This window comes from Piliocolobus tephrosceles, unplaced genomic scaffold (assembly GCF_002776525.5).
Source record: "Piliocolobus tephrosceles isolate RC106 unplaced genomic scaffold, ASM277652v3 unscaffolded_77, whole genome shotgun sequence".
NCBI classification, from domain to species: domain Eukaryota; kingdom Metazoa; phylum Chordata; class Mammalia; order Primates; family Cercopithecidae; genus Piliocolobus; species Piliocolobus tephrosceles.
The window spans coordinates 278,785-299,511 of NW_022335051.1; the positions used below are offsets into that span (position 1 = coordinate 278,785).

The window sequence follows — 20,727 nt, forward strand, 5'->3', positions numbered from 1 at the left end:
ACCATACCCAGCCTGGAACTTACTTTTTTAACAACAAACTTGATTTTATTACCCCCATGGACGATCCTTTCAAGTCATGGAATTCCAAACCAGGAGGGCTTTGAAAGGAAGTCCTGTCTGCAAGCCTTCTACATACAGGCACTCGGGGTTTGATTCAAACACAGGAGATGGTACTTTTACTGCCTCAGTGAGTCCAAGAGCTTCAACTGAAAGTGCAAGAGAAAATAATTTGTAGAAGATAAAATTTGACGCAGACATTCTTTTATTTGTATCTGCATTCTCAAGTACATTATGAACAAGTTCCCTATAATCGAGCAATATTCACTTCATATTGAAGGCATTTTGCTTAGGATATTGGGCAAATCTGAAGAACAAGCCTAAAAGTACTTTTAGGAGGAACATTTTAACACTTTCTTTTTTTTTCTTTGAGATGGAATCTTGCTGTCTTGCCCAGGCTAGAGTGCAGTGGTGCAATCTCAGCTCACTGTAATCTCCATCTCCTGGGTTCAAGCGATTCTCCTGCCTCAGCCTCCCAAGTAGCTGGGACTACAGTCACAGGTCACCACACCCAGTATTTTTAGTAGAGATGGGGTTTCACCATGTTAGGCAGGATGGTCTCGATCTCCTGACCTCAAGTGATCCACCCACCTCAGGTTCCCAAAGTGCTGGGATTACAGGCATAAGCCATCTTGCCCAGCCCATTTTAATACTTTCAATCAAAACGAGAGTTATGTTATTAGTCAAAATGACCTCTGTGTTCTAAGCAGAAATGACCGAAGTCCATACCATACAGCAGTGGCCCCTGGCAGCCTTTGCATTCTCAAGAGGCAGAGTAGCTGTTCAAAGACAGGTGGTGTCTATGATGCAACTAAGTAGTACTCACTAAGTTCAAGTGATTAGATGCAGAATAGTCAGTATTCCTGATAAGGGACAGGAAACGTCAGCAGCAGGTATTGAGACAATGGACAGGAATGCCCCGGGAATGCTGCGTGCTCCCCACTCCTTACTTCCTTCTCCATGACAGACACACCCAATCAACTGAAACACACTTTCTTGCTGAGTCTGTTCAGAATCGTTCAAGACAGCAATCCAGGAAACCGCTGTCAACAAATCTAAGAATTTTTCACACATGTGTTAGCCAGATTAGAACTCCAGACAGTGGAATGACACTTATCCCAGCGCCTCCCTTCCTCTCCCATTCTGACACATGAGAAAGCTGAATTCAGGAGAAATGAAGTTGTCTGCTTGATTTCAATAGCAAGTGTAGTAGTAGAAATAAACCAAAGTCCGGTTTCTGGGACCTTCCTTTTTTAGGTCCTAAACTCCCATAATTCATTCAGACATGATCCTTCATTGATATGTTATCAAATTAAAGACATACTGTAGGGGAAGGACTAAGACTCCCTTCACGTCCATACGAAAGAGCAAGACTCTAGTCTCCAAAAAATAAAAAATACAAAAATATTTCAATTAAAAAAAAGTGTGATGGTTTTTGGCAATGTTTAAATAGAAAATAAGAGTATCCCTTTCAAATAAGCTGACACTTTCTGAACATGTAATAACCAGGGTCACAGAATCACAGAGGCTAGTGAGAAGATTAAAAAGTACCCCTGTGAGCCCCAGTGACACATACACCGCCAGGAACATTTCCTGTTCCTGTCCCTCCAACTAATCCACAGCAACATAATGTCGGCAAGTGGCACGATCTGCCTCCCCTACCTCCAGGCAGCCACAGGAAAGTAGAGAGCAAAGGAACCATTCCCTGTGTCACTGATAAGTGAGGCTCAATGGGAAACACAAAGCATGAGGGGCACCCAAAGGTAGGTGACAAGTTCAGTGTCTCCCCTTTGTCTTCCTGCTTCATGTATTATCTGCACCTTCTGCTCTTCTCATGATAAGGAAAGAAGCAGCAATAGCGTGTCTACTGTGGAAATGTGGGACTACTCATTGGGCATCATGGAACTTAATGTAGTTTATACAACCCTGGGAGCTTTCAGAATCTGGTCTCCTAAGGCTCCTGGTTTTCTAAGGCTCTTGACCAGGCAATAGACTGTGAACCCCCAGGAGTTCACACAGGTTTTCCAGGGTCTTCACACTGCTAAGCGCAGTAATGGCAACTCCTTCATTTCCTTTTTAAACAATTGTTTTCCCAATTATCCCTTTAAAATTGGGCAGTTCAGGCTGGGCATGTTGGCTTACACCTATAATCCCAGCACCTTGGGAGGCCGAGACGGGCAGATCACTTGAGGTCAGGAGTTTGAGACCAGCCTGGCTGACAATGTAAAACTCCGTCTCTACTAAAAAATACAAAAATTAGGCCGGGCGCGGTGGCTCAAGCCTGTAATCCCAGCACTTTGGGAGGCCAAGATGGGCGGATCACGAGGTCAGGAGATCGAGACCATCCTGGCTAACATGGTGAAACCCCGTCTCCACTAAAAAATACAAAAATCTAGCCGGGCGAGGTGGTGGGCGCCTGTAGTCCCAGCTACTCGGGAGGCTGAGGCAGGAGAATGGCGTAAACCCGGGAGGCGGAGCTTGCAGTGAGCTGAGATCCGGCCACTGCACTCCAGCCCAGGCGACAGAGCGAGATTCCGTCTCAAAAAAAAAAAAAAAATACAAAAATTAGCTGGGTGGGGTGGCGGATACCTGTAATCCCAGCTGCTCGGGAGGTTGAGGCATGAGAATCTCTTGAACTCAGGAGGCAGAGGTTGCAGTGAGCAGAGATTGTGCCACTGTACTCCAACCTGGGCGATAGAGCAAAACTCCATCTAAAAAAAAAAAAAAAAAAATTGGGCAGTTTAGAGCCTCTGATATAGTGACTGTGCACAATGATTTGTGGTGATGAGCTACTGAACATCATTAACGAGGCTATGGTGGTTTTTTAAAATTGTGATTGGCTAGGTGAGGTGGCTCATGCCTGTAATCCCAGCACTTTGGGAGGCTGAGGCAGATGGATCACCTGAGGTCGAGAGTTTGAGACCAGTTTGACCAACACAGAGAAACCCTGTCTCTAGTAAAAATACAAAATTAGCTGGGTGTGGTGGCGCATGCGTCTAATCCCAGCTACTCAGGAGGCTAAGGCAGGAGAATCACTTGAACCCAGAAGGCAGAGGTTGCGGTGAGCCAAGATTGCACCACTACACTCCAGCCTAAGCAACAAAAGCGAAACTCTGTCTCAAAAAAAAAAGAAAAGAAAAGAAAAATCAATACCCAGCAGATTGTGAATCATCCATAATGTGATCAGGTGCCAAGGAATGTCCATAAGGATAGAACTGCAGTCAAGTCTCCTGAATTTCCTTCCTTGGGCCCCTTCCCTGGGCCCACCCCCTACCCATATAACCACATCCTCACTCTTCTTCCCTAAACACAAATTGAGGGACACTCAAAGCAAGCATAGTACTCACTTCTTTTCTTTTCTTTTTTTTTTTTTTGAGACGGAGTCTCGCCCTGTCGCCCAGGCTGGAGTGCGGAGTGCTGCAGTGGCCAGATCTCAGTTCACTGCAAGCTCCGCCTCCTGGGTTCACGCCATTCTCCTGCCTCAGTCTCCCGAGTAGCTGGGACTACAGGCGCCCGCCACCTCGCCCGGCTAGTTTTCTGTATTTTTTTTAGTAGAGATGGGGTTTCACCGTGTTAGCCAGGATGGTCTCAATCTCCTGACCTCGTGATCGCCCATCTCGGCCTCCCAAAGTGCTGGGATTACAGGCTTGAGCCACCGTGCCCGGCCAGTACTCACTTCTTAACTGATCCATCCCCTCCTCCATCTCCAACACATAGGGAGAACTTATGTTAGCCTTGTAAATAAGAAACACTTAACATCCTAGTTATTTTTCTAGTCTGCCTTTTTTTAACCACTCACCTGGCAGAAACTTATTCTCCTGGTCAGTAGCTATTTGTAAAACTGGTCTGCCTCCCTATTTTCACACCAAAGATACTAATTCTTTAGTAGAAAGGGGAGTATTCTAAATCAGACAAGTAGCAAATCACCTAGAATTCCCACCCTCTCCACAGAGGCACACAAACAAGAGAATTAACCCAATTTGTCTATAATAAACAGGATGTTCTACCCACCACTGAGCCCCAGAGCTTGTTACTAGATGACTAATCCCTAGCAGTAATGGCTACAATGGCCCAGTTCCCTATTTTATTCTGTGTGCAGAAATTTGAAAGGCACCCCTCTCCCATCCCCATCTTCCTTTACATACTTTTGCATATCAATCTATTAAGAATCTGAGTGTAATTTATCTTATTTACTCTTATCCTGTTAAATTGCTCTACAGCTGCCATGGAAGTAATTGCAGTGATCAGCAATTCAGACTTCTTGAGCAAAGGGCCTTAAGTAGGTTTCATTATTAAACCTTCCAAAGGTTTTATTATTGAAATAAATCCGAGATAGAGCAGTATGCCTCCATAGGGCAGTCATACTAATGACTCTTAAGTTATGAGGGATGTCAGACTCATCATCAATGTTGTGCTTGTGAGTACGAGTAACTGGGAATTTATCAACCAATAAAACCAACTGGCATTCTAAGAATGAAGAATAATTTCTCATTTTAAGTAGCATATGCAGTGCTGTGCAACCCTTTAAAAAGCTGCCTTTGGCCAGGCGTGGTGGCTCACGCCTGTAATCCCAGCACTTTGGGAGCCCAAGGCGGGCGGATCACCTGAGGTCAGGAGATGGAGACCATCCTGATTAATATGGCGAAACTCCGTTTCTACTAAAAATACAAAAAAATTAGCCAGGAGTGATGGCACATGACTGTAATCCCAGCTACTCGCGAGGCCGAGACAGGAGAATCGCTTGAACCCAGGAGGCGGAGGTTGCAGTGAGACGAGATCGCACCATTGCACTCCAGCCTGGGCAACAAAAGCGGAACGCCGTCTAAAAACAAAAACAAAAACAAAAACAAAAACAAAAAAACCTGCCTTTGGCCAGGTACAGTGGCTCAGGCCTGTAATCCCAGCATTTTGGGAGGCCGAGGTAGGTGGATCATATTTACCTCCTAAATATCTCTCAAAACCTCACTTCCCCTTCATATTCACTGGCACCTCCTATTCAGCATCTCATCACTCATTCAACCATATTTAATGAGTACAAAGCATAGCTAGGTGTTTTTAAATAGAATAAAAACAGTGTGATCTTTGTTTTCTAGTTATTTCTTTTTTCTTTTTTTTTTCCAAGACAGAGTCTTGTTCTGTCGCCCAGGCTGGAGTACAGTGGCACGATCTCAGCTCACTGTAACTTCCGCCTCCTGGATTCAAGCAATTATCCCGCCTCAGCCTCCCAAGGAGCTGGGAATACAGGTGTGCACCACCACACCCAGCTATTTTTTCTATTTTTAGTAAAGATGGGATTTCATCATGTTGGCCAGGCTGGTCTCCAACTCCTGACCTCGTGATCCACCCACCTCAGCCTCCCGAAATGCTAGGATTATAGGCGTGAGCCACCGCGCCTGGCCAACATCTAGTTATTTCTTATCTGAACTATTCAGGTATACTCTTGTCTCTTACCATTCATTCCCAGAGTAGTACCCAGTCTGGGAATGGTAAGAGACAAGAGTATACCTGCGTACACCATGCCAATAGTGCCCAGAGTTTCTCCTCTTCAAAACACAGATCATTTTGTTCAGGGGTCAGTAAACTTTTTCTATAAAAACCAGACAGTAAATATTTTAGGTTTCTGGGTCATATGTCCTCTGTTGAAACTACTCAACTCTACTCTTGTAACATTAAAAACAGCCATGGACAATATGTAAACCCATGGGTGACACTGTGTTCCAATATGGTTTATTCATAAAAGAAGGCATCAGGCCAGATTCGACCCATGGGCCGTAGAGTTTGCCGACCCCTGATTTAATCACAGTGCTTCTTACTCCATTGGAATTATCCAGATTCCTTTTCATAGCCTAGAAGGTGTTCCATCCTCATCTGAGTTAATACTCAGATGAGTATTACTTCCTCCTTCAGGCTCCACTATGCTCCAGCCACCCTGACCATCTTTGTGGTGCTTAAACACTGTGCCAAGTCCGTTCACACCTCAGGCCCCTGCACTCGATGTCCTACCCATCAGGACCACTCTTGCCCAGATCTTCTTTGAGCTGCCTCAGCTCAAATGTCACCTCCTCAGAGAGGTCTTCACTGCCCACCCCAATAGGTCAGTGCCCATCCCAATGCCCAAACATTCTAACTCCCACAGCTCTATTTATTTTCTTCAAATTACTTATCACCATCTGAAAACATATCATTTGTGGCATGTATATAGTCTGCTTTCCCACCAGCACACCACCACGAGAACGGAAGCTCCCTGAGAACAGAGACTGTCTTACTCATTCTCCCCTAAGTTCCCAGCACCTAGATCTGTGCCTGGCACCTGGCAGGCGCTCAAAAAATATCTGTTATCGGCCGGGCACAGTGCCTCATGCCTATAATCCCAGCACTTTGGGAAGCTGAGGTGGGTAGATCACCTGAGGTCAGGAGTTCGAGACAAGCCTGGCCAACGTGGTGAAACCCCCATCTCTACTTAAAAAAATACAAAAATTAGCCAGGTGTGGTGGTCACACCTGTAATTCCAGCTACTTGGGAGGCTGAGGAAGGAGAATCACTTGAATCCAGGAGGCAGAGGTTGTGGTGAGCCGAGATCACACCATTGCACTCCAGCCTGGGCAACAAGAGTAAATAAAACTCCATCTCAAAAAAAAAAAAAAAAAAAAGAAAGAAAGAAAAAGAAAAGAATATGAACAGTTGGGAGATCAAGACTTCCGGCCCAAAGGGCCTGCAGCTGGTCTGACCATTCATCAAAAAATCTGAGTTTAAATGGAGACACATTGGACTGTCACATGCAATAAAGGAACTGAAGCAGCAAATGGTCTTGATTTGGGTTTCCTTTCTACCCTATATGGCTCCAGCAAATGAAGGAGTGAGCATGCCTGCGGTGCTCCTGACACATTTAGGGTAGTTCATTTTCACAGTGGTCAACCTTTGGGATTCTCCCCACATCACAGGGTCATCGTCCATCTAGGCTAACCTAGAATGTCCAGATAAAAGCTCCTGTTTAGAGACTGGAGAGAAAATTGTCAAACCTGAAAGCCCATGAACTGTCTCAGGCAGGAGAGAACACATGTAGGAAAGAATACAGAATCTGACGTCAGAAGCCTAATTTCAGATTGACCTGTACAGCTTTATGATTGTGAGTAATTAACTTACTTTCTCTAGGCTCTGTTATTCTCACATCAATAATGAGAAAAGCAGACCAAATAGTTTCCCAGATCTCTTCCAATTTTAACACCCTCTGACTTTATGATTAAAGAGTGATACTAATAAGGCTAAAACTGTGTCTTAACCCCAGTAGGAGCCTGCTGGGATTATGCTAAGCAAAACTATTCCACACAGACAGAGCCATTCTGACCACGTCCCTCCCTACACAGCTAACATACAGATAGGCACCACTGGCATGAGAAGTCCCTCCTACAGAGGACATTGACTGATTCAATAATAGGTTGATTTAGTCATTCAACCAACAAATATTTACTGAGCACTTTCTAGGTATTTAGGGATACAACAGAACAAAACAGACAAAATCCCTTCCCTTATAGAGCTTACATTTTATTTTAGTGAAGAAGAGTTGGGGGAGTCAGACATCAAATAGGAAATGAGTTGAGGATATATTTCACACGGAGCACCCTGGAGCCGCTTTTGATAAGGTGATTTTTGAGCCTCAATCCAAAGCAGTGAGACAGTGAGCTATGCAGACGCCAGAGGAAGAACGTTCCAGGCAGAGGGAACAGCAAGGCCCAGAGACAGGACAGGGTCAAGCATGCCTGGCATGTTAAAGGAAACACCATGAGCTCCGTGTTCATACAGAGAAGTAAGAGCAGGAGAGTAGCAGGAAGCACAGACAGACAGGTAGTGGGGGGCAGATCATGTAGAAACAGAAAGCCACGCAGAGTTTGAACAGAGGAGTAAACATGATCTGAATTCCACTGTAAAAGGACTGTTCTAGCTGTTGTATTGGGAGTACAGGTGTGGCTCACACCTGTAATCTCAATGCTTTGGGAGGCCAAGGCAGGCGGATCACTTGAGGCCAGAAGTTCAAGATCAGCCCAGCCAACATGGCGAAACCCTGTCTCTACTAAAAATACAAAAAAATTAGCCAGGCATGGCGGTTCGCACCTGTAATCCCAGCTACTAGGGAGGCTGAGGCAGGAGAATCGCTTGAACTTGGGAGGTGGAGGTTACAGTGAGCAGAGATCACAGCACTGCACTCCAGCCTTGGTGAGAGAGCAAGACTCCGTCTCAAAAAACAAACAAACAAACAAACAAACAAACAAACAGAATAGACTGAAGGAGGCAAGCATGGAAACAAGGAAACCAGTTAAGAGACTACTGAGATAATCCAGGTGAGAGATGATGGCAGATGGGTCCAGGGTGGCACCAGTGAGGAATGATGAGGGACAGACTCTGGGATATATTCTGAAGTTGAATCAACAGGACACTGGAGGACAGGATGATCTTGGAAAATCTTGGGACTACTGCAGAATCGAATGAAGCTAAATGGCACTGAATTCCAACATCCGCTGTGAAATCCTCGGTCAGGGATTTGTTCACCTCTGACACCCAGCGTCCCACCCAGTACTTGGCACATAATGGGGATATAAAAAGTCTTCAATCCTTGAATAAATGTGGAACTGAATATATTACAAAGCCAAGAGACCTGCAGTTTGATAGGTCATTAGGAGACCAAAAAGCATCTGGTACTAGATATATTTTACTAACAGAGTCTCCCTCTGTCGCCCAGGCTGGCAATGGTGTGATGTCAGCTCACTGCAACCTCTGCCTCCCAGGCTCAAGCAATTCTCATGCCTCAGCCTCCCCAGTAGCTGGGACTACAGGTATCCACCACCATGCCCGGCTTTTTTTTTTTTTTTTGTATAGTAGAGATGGGTTTTCACCATGTTGCCGAGGGTGGTCTCAAACTCCTGAGCTTAGGCAATCCACCCATACCCATCTTGGCCTCCCAAAGTGCTAGGATTACAGGTACGAGCCACCACACTCAGCCTAAATCTATTTCTTTTTATAAAAAATTTCCCTTAATATGGCCAGACGCAGTGGCTCATGCCTGTAATCCTAGCACTTTGGGAAGCCCAGGCGGGCAGATCATGAAGTCAGGAGATCGAGACCATCCCGGCTAACACGGTGAAACCCCGTCTCTACTTAAAATAAAAAAATAAATAAAAATAAAAAATTTCCCTTTATAACTCATTTCATAGTAGTAACGAAACAACTTCACATTATACAGGTGAGAATCTGAACAATTTGGCCATTTCCCTGAGAGGACAGATGTAGTCACCAAACCTCAGCAACTCCCATCTAAAATACAGGGATAAGTGTTACACAAGTAGTAAGCCCATGTTCTTATAAATAGTAAATCATGGGCCAGGCACAGTGGCTCATGCCTGTAATCCCAGCACTTTGGGAGGCTGAGACGGGTGGATCACAAGGTCAGGAGATCAAGACCAGCCTGGCCAACATGGTGAAACCCCATCTCTACTAAAAATACAAAAATCAGCTGGGTGTGGTGGCAGGCGCCTACAATCCCAGCTACTCTGGAGGCTGAGGCAGAGAAATGCTTGAACCTGGGAGGTGGAGGTTGCAGTAAGCCGAGATTGTGCCACTGCACTCCAGCCAGGGCAACAGAGGGAGACTCCATCTCAAAATTAAAATAAAATAAAATACAGTAAAATATAAAAATAAAGACATAAAAGATGTCACTTACATGAACAGGTGTTCAGGGCTTGTGTGGAGGAGCTGTGGATGAGGACGAAAGTCGACTTGGAAACAATGGAGTCCAACTGGAGTTACTGGATGAGGAAAGGAGAGAAAGAGAGAGAAAAGGAAAAGAGTAAGGGGAGTGGAAGATTCGCCTCAGTGTGAAGGTCATCTATGATTGCTGACAAAGGCAGTGGAAAATGTTGGAGAAGGTCTGAAAATATTGCTAAAGGTTGGTGGTTTCAGAAAATCTTGTAACATTTCTTTTACTTTAAAACTTAGCATCTCAAGGGTTTTTAGTATGAGTTGTTTTTTTTCCCCCCATGGATTTCAGAGTAGTTGAACCATTCAGCCACAGAAAATAACTGTGGTATGAACCACATTTGAATATTACCAATAAAGACATGGGACTCTCCTCCTCTGAGGTCGAGTGCGTCTATTCACTTGCTGCTCAGCCTCCTCTTCTGCCCATCCTCCTCACCTCCTTTTCTGGCATCTGCTCCTCCCCGAGATGAGATTCACACCCTCCTCACAGAGCCAGCTGCCGCCTCCCACTCTTCGAGGCTCCATCACGTGCCTGGCTCCACCACCTTTTCATGTGTGACATCTACCTTTCCCCAAGCTGAGAACACAGTGCACCAGTGCACCCATGGTGTGTTTAAGGAGACAGTTCTGACGGTCACAAAATTATTTTGTTATGTGGTCTGTGATTTGAATTGCCCTGTCCAAAGACTAATGCATGCTTCATGGTCAGGCCAAGTAAGGTTATGTTGGAATGAGAAACTACCAAGCACCTTTAATTCCTTCCAAGATCTTTTATGAGTGGGACAAAGTCAAAAGCTGTTAGTGATGGCGAGAGTGGAGATTCTCCTTCTGGTGACAGCTGCTGCACTCTGGTGATGATGGCAGGTCCAGCACTGCTCCAGCACCCAATCCTTGCAGTGTCTTCTATGGCGCTTGCACATTCTTTACATAATACAGGCTTTGCTGTCTCAGTTTCTGCAATCCCTATCACAACTGCCCCTAACAAAAGCAGTGACTGCATTCCTCACAACCTTGAATTTGAGCTTTGTCTTGAGAAATGAAGGTTTTATCATGTTCACACTAATCCAAATTGAAGATTTAGCTCCAGGAATATTTATCTTTCTCTATTACTTCCCTTAGCAAAAAATGTGTTAACTTCCAATCTTCAATTCTTCACCAATGCTTTGATGCTTTGGCTAAATCAAAAGCATGCTGAGGGCGGGGCACAGTGGTTCACACCTGTAATCTCAGCACTTTGGGAAGCTGAGGCAGGCTGATCACAAGGCTGATCCTAAAGGATTATAAATCATTCTACTATAAAGACACATGCACATGTATGTTCATTGTGGCACTATTCACAATAGCAAAAACTTGGAACTAACCTAAAAGTTCATCAATGACAGACTGGATAAAGAAAATGTGGCACATATACACCACGGAATGCTATGCAGGCATAAAAAAGGATGAGTTCATGTCCTTTGTAGGGACATGGATGAAGCTGGAAACCATCATTCTCAGCAAACTATCGCAAGGACAAAAATCCAAACACCGCATGTTCTCACTCAAAGGTGGGAATTGAACAATAAGAACACTTGGACATAGGAAGGGAAACATCACACACCGGGGCCTGTCATGGGGTGGGGGGAGGGAGGAGGGATAGCATTAGGAGATATATCTAAGGTAAATGATGAGTTAATGGGTGCAGCACACCAACATGGCACATGTATACATATGTAACAAACCTGCATGCTGTGTACATGTACCCTAGAACTTAAAGTATCATAAAAAGAAAACAAAAAAGCTTCAGTTATCCCTACAATGCATATGTTCATATTGGCAAATCAAGGAGTGCCTGTATTGAGCTTCTGCAAAAGATTTTTGGGGGAGGTGAAGGAAGAAGCAGTTCCATCATTTTAAAAGGTTAATTTTTTAAAGCTTAAAGATTAATCTGTGCTTTTAAAAAGGATTTCACAACTATTTTACCTGTTGTATTTGTTCTTGACTGAGTTTGTATTGTGAGTAAGAAGTTTTGGACTGTAAATACATAGTTGATATTGATATTATAAAGCATTTAGAAGAAATTTACAGGCCTTTCTCACACAGCTGTGCACTGCTAATTATTATTATTATTATTATTATTATTATTAGAGACAGAGTCTTGTTCTCTTGTCCAGGCTGGAGTACACTGGTGCGATCTCAACTTACCGCAACTTCCGCCTCCCAAGTTCAAGCAATTCTCCTGCCTCAGCCTCCTGAGTAGCTGGAACCACAAGTGTGTGCCACCACACCTGGCTAATTTTTGTATTTTTAGTAGATACGGGGTTTTGCAATGTTGGCAAGGCTGGTCTTAAACTCCTGACCTCAGCTGATCCACCTGCCTCAGCCTCCCAAAGTGCTGGGATTACAAGTGTTAAGCCACTGTGGCTGGCCAATTTTTAAACATAGTCCATTCTGCATTCATTTTATAGTGAAAACAATCATTTTGGTGACTTGAATTTTGAAAACAGCAATTTTCAGACATTCAGGTGAGACCACCTGGATGTCTCCAAAGTCATTGTTTATTTGTAAGATAAATATGCAAAAGTCACTTTTCCCCTAAACCAGCTCAATTCTGCTTCTGAATCTTAGATGAACTGTCCCACAGCACAGCCAGAAACAGCTTGCTGTATCATCTTAAACCTTTCTTCTCCATATATAACTCAGTCCCAACGAATATACACAGATGCACAACCTCAATCAGTAAGCAAGACTCAACCCACTTCAACATTCCTTTCATGAGTAGAAACAGGCCTTCTGCTCCAACCCCCTACACTCAAACTACCCATATATTACCCTTCCAAATCAAGCCAGCTTAATCTTTCTAAAGGGCAGATCCAAATTATTTTAAGAGGGAATTGCTATGAGACCATTTAATGACTGCCACTGCTTTTGTAGAATCTAAGGCCTCCCTCCACTTGGCCACCCAAGTCTATGCAATCCCACCATGCCCACATGGTATTCCTCACTCCACACAGAATGGCTGAGGTATGTGAATATGTGGGCATTTTTGACACCCCCCTGCCTTTTCTCATATTTGGAACATGTTCCCTCCCTTCTGGATGTACAAGTGACTGATCTGGATGTGCCATCCTTGCCTTCTTCCCCCCAAATGCTCAATAACTCTTCATTGCTTTTTTCATAATATTAAGCCTCCCAAGGACAGGGTTCTTGCTAGACCCAATTTTGCACATCTGATACTTATACTAAATAAATGTTTGTTCAGTAAGTGAATCTAAATGTTAATTGTAAATATAAGGAAGTCATGATGAGAGGGGAACAAAAGGCCCTTCTTCATCAAATTAATCTCTCCTTAGGGAAGACACTGAATTTGTTTCTGCAGATTATCATCTTGCTTTTTAATAAGAAATTTAATTTGATTGCCCACTTCAATGATGTTTTCCAGCCTTGGGATTCCATACCACGAGGGCTTCTGAAAGGAAGTCCTTCTGGTAGCCTTCCACATACAGATCATTTGCATGGGCTTCAAATTTTTGGTACAGTAGAGCCTTGGCTTCAGTGCTCCCCAAGGCTTCAGCTGAACAAAACCAAAGCAATTCAGGAGACTATGCTTGTGTTGAAATCAGATTTTAGTACAATCCAAAGCAAGGTGCAGGTCAATTTTTTTAAATTGGAAAAACTCTGGAAACGTATTTACTAACTATTGAAGCAGGCTTAAAGCGAAGGCAAGTATAAATGACTCATTATTAGACAGATCAATGAGACAGAAAATTAACAAGGATATTAAGGACTTGAACTCAGTTCTGGACCAAGCGGACTTAATAGACATCTACAGAACTCTCCACCCAAATCCACAGAATATACATTCTTCTCGGCACCACATCACACTTATTCTAAAATTGACCACATAATTAGAAGTAAAACACTCCTCAGCAAATGCAAAAGAATGGAGATAATAACAAACAGGCTCTCACTGCATAGTGCAATTAGAACTCAAAATTAAGAAACTCACTCAAAACTGCACAACTACATGGAAACTGAACAACCTGCTCCTGAATGAGAACTGGGTACCTAATGAAATTAAGGCAGAAATAAAAGATGTCCTTTGAAACCAATGAGAACAAAGACACAAAGTAGCAGAGTCTCTGGTACACATTTAAAGCAGTGTTTAGAGGGAAATTTATAGCACTAAATAACTAATGCACTGAATGTCCACAAGACAAAGCAGGAATAATCTAAAATACAATATTTATGCAGCTAACAAACATGAAAAATGCTCATCATCACTAGTCATTAGAGAAATGCAAATCAAAACCACAGTGAGATACCATCTCACGCCAGTTAAAATGGCACATAATAAAAAGTCAGGAAACAACAGATGCTGGAGAGGATGTGGAGAAATAGGAACACTTTTACACTGTTGGTGGGAGTGTAAATTAGTTCAACCATTGTGGAAGACAGTGTAATGATTCCTCAAGGATCTAGAACCAGAAATAACATTTGACCCAGCAATTCCATTACTGGGTATATACCCAAAGGATTATAAATCATTATACTATAAAGACATATGCACACGTATGTTTATTGCAGCACTATTCACAATAGCAAAAACTTGGAACCAACCTAAATGCCCATCAATGATAGACTGGATAAAGAAAATGTGGCACATATATACCATGGAATACAACGCAGACATAAAAAAGGATGAGTTCACGTCCTTTGCAGGAACATGGATGAAGCTGGAAATCATCATTCTCAGCAAACTAACACAAGAACAGAAAACCAAAAACTGCATATTCTCATTCTTAAGCGGGAGTTGAACAATGAGAACACATGGACACAGGGAGGGGAGCATCACACACCAGGGCCTGTCAGGGGTTGGTGGGTTAGGGGAGGGATAGCATTTAGGAGAAATACCTAATGTAGATGATGGGTTGATGGGTGCAGCAAACCACCATGGCACGTGTATACTTACATAACAAACCTGCATGTTCTGCACATGTATCCCAGAACTTAAAGTATAATAAAAAATAATAATAACAAAATTCCGCCCCCAATCCAAGGCCACCAATAATTTAATTAAAGCCTATAAAACAGGACACACACACAAGTCACTGTTTCCTTGACTCCACAACTTGTATGTGTGGCTTACAATGCATTTACTTTATCATCACTCTCGATAAACTCTGGGGGAGAAAGCCGGGGGTAACCCACCTAATCCTTTCATGAAATGTCTAACATGGCCTCGAGTGTGTGGGATCTTTTCTCAAGCCCCCATGCCTGAGTGCTACTTGCTGATGGCCCTTCCCCATGATTGAGGAAGCTGAGTCACTAGCTGAACACTAAGTACAAGACAGCATGAGAATCATGCTTGCAGTTGCAGTTAGCTGGGGGGCTGGTAGAAGGCACTGCTCCATGATTGCATATTCTGAGTTCTGCCATCTTAACGATACATGTATATGTTTTCTATCTTTGAAGATACTTGCATTTTTACATATCAGAATCCCAAGGCTGAGAAATAAAAATTTTAAAAATTAAAAATAATAATAATAATAAAAATAAATGACCCATCATTAACATCCAGATTTTGGCAGATTTAAGTGTCCTGGTCCTAAGACAATCTTAATAACTCTAAGATCTCAAAAGGTTAAACTTTGTTTTTCAATATTCTTAGGAAGAAGAGAGAGAAAGAAAATCATTATAGACAATAAAGAACACAACCTAAATACTATTTTTTCTTTTTGCTTTTTTGTTTTTTTTTGAGACGGAGTCTTGCTCTGTCACCCAGGCTGGAGTGCAGTGGCATGATCTTGGTTCATTGCAAGCTCCGCTTCCTAGGTTTAAGTGATTCTCCTGCCCTAGCCTCCTGATCAGCTAATATTACGGGTGCCCGCTACCAAACCTGGCTAATTTTTATACTTTTCAGTAGAGACAGGTTTTTACCATGTTGGCCAGGCTGGTCTCAAACTCCTGACCTCAAGTGATCTGCCCACCTCGACCTCCCAAAGTGCTGGGATTACAGGTGTGAGCCACCGCAGCTGGCCTGCAAATACTATTTGGAAGCAGCCTTTTGCTACTATCTGCTTGTGAAATTAATAACCCTCCTCCACTGGCTGCTGCAAACAGGCACATTTCTAAATTTTCATCCACACTGCAACCATGAGATCAATGTTCTTTACCCCTTCAGCCTCATGAGCACGCTATTTTAAAAGAAATAACTTTCCATGAAGAATTCATGGAATGGGAAATAAAAATAGTAAGCAGAGGCCAGTTTAGATTAAAAGAGACATAACAACCAAAGTTAGCACATGAAGATTGTTTAGACCCAGATTTAAAGCAAAATTTTTCAGATAATGAGGAAATGATACTATTCAGGTAACAGTAAGGAAACTTGGCCAGGTACGGTGGCTCATGCCTGTAATCGCAGCACTTTGGAAGGATGAGGTGGGCAGATCACCCGAGGTCAGGAGTTCGAGACCAGCCTGGCCAACATGGCGAAACCCTGTCTCTACTAAAAATACAAAAATTAGCCGGTCATGGTGGCGTGCGCCTGTAAGCTCAGCTACCCAGGAGGCTGAATCGCTGGAGCCTGGGGGGCAGAGGTTGCTGTGAGCTGAGATTGTGCCATTGCACTGCAGCCTAGGGTGACACAGCAAGATTCTGTCTCAAAAAAAAAAGAAAAAAGAAAAAGAAAAGAAAAAAGAGTGTGGAAACTCAGCTAAGGGCTACAGATGAGCTGACACCAAAAAAATCACTGTAATTTTGTCGCATGTGATGAGATAGTAGCTGTGTAAGAAAACTTTAATGCTGTTTGGGGATGCATACCGAACAGATAAAATGATGTGATGACTGATTTGCTTTACAATATCCCTGCAAAGGGAGGTAAAGGAATAGAAGAACAAAATGTGGGGCAATCTTAATGATCACAGAAATTGAGGAATGGGTATTTTAGTGTTCATTGTACTATTTTCTCTACTTTTGAATAGGTATAAAAACTGTAATTTAAAAACGTAAAAAAAGAGCCAGGCGCGATGGCTCATGCCTGTAATCCCAGCACTTTGGAAGGCTGAAGCAGGTGGATCACTTGGGTCAGGAGTTCAAGACCAGCCTGGCCAACATGGTGAAAACCTGTCTCTACCAAAAAAAAAAAAAAAAAAAAAAATCAGCCAGGTGTTGTGGCAGGCACCTGTAGTCCCAGCTACTCAGAAGGCTGAGGTAAGAAAATTGCTTGAACCTGGTAGGCAGAGGCTGCAGTGAGCCAAGATCATAACACTGAACTCTAGCCTGGGCGACAGAGTGAGAATTCACCTCAAAAAAAAAAAAAAAAAAAAAAGTAAAAAAGAACTGACTAATCCCTGCTCTGAAGCCACATCCAAACAAAACTCTAAAAAGAAAGATTCAAGCAATTTATATCGTGCTATTTATATACAGCTCTCCCTTGCACCTCTGTATGTAACATTTAAATATTTTGCAACCTGATGGTTGGGGGTGGCTCAAAGCTCGGCATGGTGGCAGGTGCCTGTAGCCCTAGCTACTTAGGAGACTGAGGCAGGAGGATAACTTGAGCCCAGGAGTTCTAGTCTGTTCCAGACAACATAACAAGACCCTGTTTCTTTCTTTCTTTCTTTTCTTTTCTTTTTTTTTTTTTTTTTTTGAGATGGAGTTTCACTCTTGTTGTCCAGGCTGGAGTGTAACGGTGCAATCTCGGCTCACTGCAACCTCTGCCTCCTGGGTTCAAGTGATTCTCCTGCCTCAGCCTCCCAAGTAGTTGGGATTACAGGCGCACGCCACCACGCCCAGCTAATTGAGTATTTTTAGTGGAGATGGGGTTTCTCCATGTTGGTCAGGCTGGTCTCGAACCTCCTACTTGAGGTGATCCACCCGCCTCAGCCTCCCAAAATGCTGGGATTACAGGTGTGAGCCACTGCACCCAGCAGATGCTGTTTCTTTAAAAAGAAAAGTTGGGGAGCCATCAGGGAGCTCATTGATGAATTATTTTGGTGATAACAATTGCTATCAAAACACAACTATAAAATCCAAAATTATATCTATTGCCAGATCTTTCTCCTTACTTCCGGACTTATTTATCCAACTGTCTCCTTCACCTCCACACCTCAACTTAAATGTCAACTTGAAAGAAATTAAGTATTAATTAATTAATAATTTTTTATTAATAATTAATGTTTTTGTTCTTAGATTGGCTTTCCTCTAACATCTCAACATTTGTCTTAAATTCTTACTTCATGATATTAGCACCAAATCTAAAGGGCTCTAGTATAGGAACTCTTTGAGATAAGAAACACATGTGTTTTTGAGAAACCACACAAAATGAAATAATTATCACAGTTGTAAAAACAAATACGCCCATGAACAAATAACAGTAAAAGATTAGAGGCTTTTGGTCACACTAGAGAGGATGTTAAATAAAATTATTCTGTTAATTCAACAAGGAAATATATAAACCTAATTCTAACGAACTTTTTATAAAATAAAAAAGAACCAATTGGAGTTCAGAGTGAAAAGTGGAAGTTTAGAAAGAGGTGAGGCCAACTACAGAACGTGCTCATCACATATCATCAAGGCTGATCCAATCACAACCCCTGCCTCCCCATCCCCCTTATTCCACTTAATTATTTCCCAGACCTTATACCTTCTTACATAGTAAATATCTCTTACTTACTACACGTTTCCCCACTAGATTGAATGCTCCAGAATGCACGGGGCAGGGCACTGTCTTCTGCACTGCCCAGTTCCCGGCACCTGACTCACAGGTGCCAAATGACTGCAGGATTATGAGGTTGGAAGTAGTAAATATTTCCTGAATACTTGCAGTGGTTCATAGCAATGAAAAATCTAAGATTTCTTCTCTCCCTTTCAGGAACCTTAGAGAAAGCAGCAATACTGTCAGAGGTGTTTGAATGACAGCAACTCAATCTTAAATAGAAGCTGGGTAAAATGAGGCTGAGACCTACTGAGCTGCATTCCCAGACAGTTAAGGCACTCTAAGTCACAGGGTGACGGAGGAGGTCAGCACAAGATACAGGTCATAAAGACCTTGCTGATAAAATGAATTGCAGTAAAGAATCCAGCCAAACCCACTGAAACTAAGATGGTGATGAGAGTGACCTCTGGTCATCCTCACTGCTACGCTCCCACCAATGCCATGACAGTTTACAAATGCCATGGCAACATCAGGAAGTTACCCTATATGGTCTAAAAAGGAGAACCATAAAATAATCCACTCCTGGCCAGGTGCGGTGGCTGATACCTGTAATCTCAGCATTCTGGGATGCCAAGGTAGGTGGATCACCTTAGGTCAGGAGTTTGAGACCAGCCTGGCAATGTGGTAAAACCCATCTCTACTAAAAATACAAAAACAAATTAGTTGGGTGTGGTGGTACGCACCTGTGATCCCAGCTACTTGGGAGGCTGAGGTAAGAGAATTGCTTGAACCCAGGAGGTGGAGGTTGCAATGAGCCGAGATCACACCACTGTACTCCAGCCTGGACTCCATCTCAAAAAAAAAAAAAAAAAAAATAACAAAAAATAGTAAGAGAGGCTGGGAGGCTGGGTGTGGTGGCTCACAACTGTAATCCCAGCACGTTGGGAGGCTGAGGTGGGTGGATCACCTGAGGTCAGGAATTTGAGACCAGCCTGGCCAATAAGGTGAAACTACATCTCTACTAAAAATTTACAAAAATTAGCTGGGCATGGTGGCAGGTGCCACTAATCCCAGCTACTTGGGAGGCTGAGGCAGGAGAATCGCTTGAATCTGGGAGGCGGAGGTTGCAGTGACCCAAGACCACACCACTGCACTCCAGCCTGGGTAACGTGAGTGAAACTCCATCTCAAAAACAAAACAGTAAGAGAAAACCGGAGCTGAGTCCTGCTCATTATATTTACTTTCCTAAAATAAAACAACATTATAAAAAACATTACTCAGTAATATACTTTAGTTGAAAGGGGAAAAAACAGACTTACCAAAATTTTTTGCAGAAAAGCTGATCCACCACCTTTTTTAATTTAGTGATTCTGGCATACTATTCTTCCTTTACTGTCGAAATCACAAGAATACAAGTTTTCTCAATTTAATGGGTTTAATAGCTTGGGTTATTAAATATTATTATTATAAAATAGGCAGTATTATTTTTTCTTTTCCTATGACTAAAGTTATTTCTAAGATCCAGAATGTATTTATTACTGAAACAATGCTGACACACACTGCACAAAAAAGGAAGAACCAGACATTCATTAAAGCTGGGAAAAAGCAGAATTCAGTGTGCTCAAGAACCACTAGCGGGCCAGGCGCAGTGGCTCACGCCTGTAATCCTAGCACTTTGGAAGGCTGAGGTGGGCAGATCACCTGAGGTTGGGAGTTCGAGACCAGCCTGGCCAACATGGTGACACCCCAACTCTACTACAAATATAAAAATTAGGCGGGCGTGATGGCAGGTGCCTGTAATCCCAGCTACTTGGGAGCCTGAGGCAGGAAGAATTGCTTGAACCTGGGAGGTGGAGGGTGCAACGAGTTGAGATCACACCACTGCACTCCAGCGTGGGCGACAGAGCAAAACTCCATCTCACAAAAAAAAAAAAAAAAAAAAAAAAAAAAAAAGAACAGCTAGCAGGTGCCATTTGGTATGGGGAGACTGTGCGTATAATCTTGCAGCAATCCTTCCACACTAAACAGTGTGATTCCATTCTGTTTTGTCCCCACTCTACTCCAGAGCCAAAACAAGTAAGAAAATCAGTTATATTTCTATTTCTTTCAAAATACATCTAACAATTAAGAGATGATATGAATGGCTCTATATTCTAAAAGGAAATCTCTTATATCCTGGGTATCATGGACATTTGATGAATGTTTGCTCAATTGTTTCGTGCAAGCTTCAGTAATAACCTGTTCAATGCATTATGCCAGATACATCTTGCATCTCAAAAGTA

The 20,727-nt window shown here is 42.9% G+C and overlaps 1 protein-coding gene across 1 annotated transcript in view; it reads right to left on the reverse strand.

Moving 5' to 3' along the window:
* Positions 1 to 20,727, reverse strand: part of LOC111534503 — a 70,562-nt gene that overhangs the window by 40,263 nt on the left and 9,572 nt on the right. The window contains 3 exon segments of the mRNA XM_026446736.2: positions 24 to 206; positions 9,770 to 9,854; positions 19,765 to 19,837. The gene's annotated coding sequence lies outside the window, so the exon portion shown is untranslated.